Source organism: Glycine soja, chromosome 18, assembly GCF_004193775.1.
Source record: "Glycine soja cultivar W05 chromosome 18, ASM419377v2, whole genome shotgun sequence".
NCBI lineage: Eukaryota > Viridiplantae > Streptophyta > Magnoliopsida > Fabales > Fabaceae > Glycine > Glycine soja.
Window position 1 is genome coordinate 41400648 of NC_041019.1, and position 3152 is coordinate 41403799.

General features: G+C 26.7%; 1 long non-coding RNA gene across 1 annotated transcript; it reads right to left on the reverse strand.

Moving 5' to 3' along the window:
- On the reverse strand, positions 1-2416 carry LOC114394800. Its single transcript, XR_003662844.1, has 2 exons — positions 2135-2416; positions 1-327 (listed from the first exon to the last, which is right to left on the reverse strand). It is a non-coding gene; the product is annotated as an uncharacterized LOC114394800 (long non-coding RNA).
- Between the last annotated feature and the right edge of the window lie 736 nt (positions 2417-3152).

Below are 3152 nucleotides of genomic sequence, written 5' to 3' on the forward strand. Positions count from 1 at the left end.
TTATTCCAACATATGGTATGTTATTATTGCATGCTTGAAAAGGCTCCATAATTCCAAAAAAAAAACAAAATTAGGAAAGGCTCCATTACAACCTAGCTACAGTACTGGGGGAACAAACATATATAAGGGAGACAAGGTATTTATCACTGTAGAAAAGGGGCCATTTTGTTAATATTGTTGCAAAAGGTTTTGTAAAGTTCTTCTGTCAATGTCACTGATATCCACAGAATCCATGAGCTCTGATAGTCTCTCACTGAGCTGTTCCACCTCTTCCTGCAGCTTCCTAATGTAACAGCAGGTTTCCTGCAAGATCTTGGACGCTGATTGCTGCCCAACGTGACAAATTTTCAGCCTTCTCTATCAATGGATTCAAACTATATAGGACTTCATAATAAAGGTATATAGTTTAATCTTGAGATGGTTGAATAATTAACATTTTACACTTAACTAAATAAATGCTAAAAATTAATCAATTTTATAGGATTGAATTAAATTGATAAATTATGTTTTAAGACTTTTTTTTCCACTGTAGTGTAACTTTGTTATTATTCAACAATAACACGATAGACCTTCAATTTTATTCTTTAGGGTTTACTTTTGGTACATTATTGGTGTAAATTTTTACACTATAAATTAATTACAAAATATTTTAAATATAATTTTAAAGTAATTATTACAAAAATTAATAATCTTATTATATACAATTGAAAGACAAGTAATACAGAAACATTTATATATTATTAGTACATTCTAATTAAATTTTATTTTTTAAAAGAGTACTTAAATGTGCTTTTAATTAATGTTTGTAAATAAAATAAATATTCAAATTTAGCTCCTAAACACTCAGTAGTCTCTTTTTAGTCCTTCATTATGTATTTTCATAAACAAACAAAAAAAGAGACAATTTGTTCTGAAAAAAAATCATATCTAACACGTTTCCATAAATTATTAGAGATCAAAAGGAAACATTTTTTTCTTATTTAGGAACTAAAGGCAAATGTTACTGTATTTATAGGTAGTAAAAACATATATTTAATCATTTTTACAAAAGTATGGGTTTCACTTCAGACTTTAAACCAAGGTTTTATTTTTAACAAAGTCTCGAAATAACAAACATGATGTATACTTTAAAAAAAAAAACATGATGTATACACAAGTTTAAAATTAATATTATTTAAATGAAATTATTGAACATAATAAACTTTATTTTACATCAAGTATAATTACATCAGTTTCTCTTTAAGTTAACACTAAATATTTTTTTTTCTCTTCAAATTATATAGATTTTAAATAATATGGTCCACATGACATTATTATATATATATATATATATATATATATATATATATATATATATATAATCTCATGTGAACCGTATAAATAATAATTATAATTAAAATTTTATACAATTCATGTTTATAAAAAACACCTAGTCATGGGTGGTTATTGAATTTGAATTGCGTCAAGAGAGTGAGTTTTGTTTATTAAATATATTTTAGTTTTTATAAATAGAACAATATTCATTTTTAGCTCTTCAAAAACAAATCATCTTGATTTGATTAATTCCTGTTAGAAACATGTTAGATCATAGTTGTTGTCCTTCACAAAAAATATCTTCCTCTAGTCCATTGTTTATTCAAAATAAAGATAATATATAACACATTTCTATAAATGGGAAAAAAAGAAAAATGATTTATTTTTTAATGATTAAAAACGAGCATTACTCTATTTATGGAGATTAAAAAATATTTAACCCCTTAACTTTATAGAAAAGCCATAAAACACCCTTTGTATAAATTTAACAAACCGTTTCAAAGTAAAATAAATTAACATAAATATGCTGTTGTCTTAAAAAAACAAAAAAAAAAGTGTTGGTAACACACTCTTTCTATGTAAGATACACTTTATTATTGGTTGAAATTTATTAGAAATTATAAAATCATGAAAAAAAAATTCTGTTATTTTAAAAAAATTTGAAGTTGAAAATAGTATATTCTCATATCTCACAAATATGTTGTTACTATTGCAACCAAAATCAACTTTGACTGTCAAGCTAGAGTAGAGGACGTTATGGAATCAATCAACTATTGAAAACAATGTAACTATGCAGAAATTAAGTTGGACGTGTTCATACCCTTGAGTTGCCTCTTTGGTTCCCTTGCAGAAGCAGAACTTGTAACCTAGACACAAGTTCATTAATCTCAATCTCAGTGAACTTTGAAGTTCTTGACGACCTTCTCTGCCCTGACATGATGACTATATAGATGTTTTAGCTATATATATATATAGCTCTCTTTGTTAATTTAATTGCTTTCTTGTGCTCAGTACATCTGGCCTTTCCTTTCAGTGTGTTGTGGGAAAGTGGCACCAAGGAGGGTCTTTAAATAGAGGATGAGGGTGAGAGGTACTGTTTCCCATCAAGGTTGTTGAAAGCCCAGATTAATTGAAATAAGAAGACTCTCGACAAACACTAATCAAGAAAATGATTGATATACAGAACATGCATGCATGTATACAACTAGTCAAAGATAAGAAAGAGAAGGAAAAAACAAAAAATATGATAATTAATATGATGTGTTAAAAAATAAAGATATAAAGAAAAATTAAAGAAATAAAAGTGAGGAGAATTTATAGTGCAAATATAACGACCTTATTAGACCAGTACATGCTTTTTTAAACACATTCTTTTTTATTAATTGAAATTTCTTACCAATTACAAATTTTATAGTGTGTATCTTATTTAATGAATTTTTCTCATAATTTTCAATAAATTTTAGTTAATAAAAAAATATTTATTAAAAGAAATGCGTTAAAAAATACTTTATTATTACTTATCAGGCATATTTTAATTGCATCCATAACTTGATATTTGAGTTGTTTGAATCAAGTCTTCTCTATCACACATTTCAGCGCAGTACATATATATAGGCATGGCCCACGATTACTGTGCTTCTTAAATATTACAGCTCCTAACAACACCCTATTAATATGATGACGTCATGACTCATGAGATTATAACTTATTTCTTTATGCATGTGTCCCGAATGACAATTTTTTTTTTTGTGTGTGTGTGTGTGTGAATTAAACTTTAAACTTGTAAGTTATTGGTGTGAAAACGGAGGTTCTGAGTTGCCGTTGTGTTGCATTGTGAC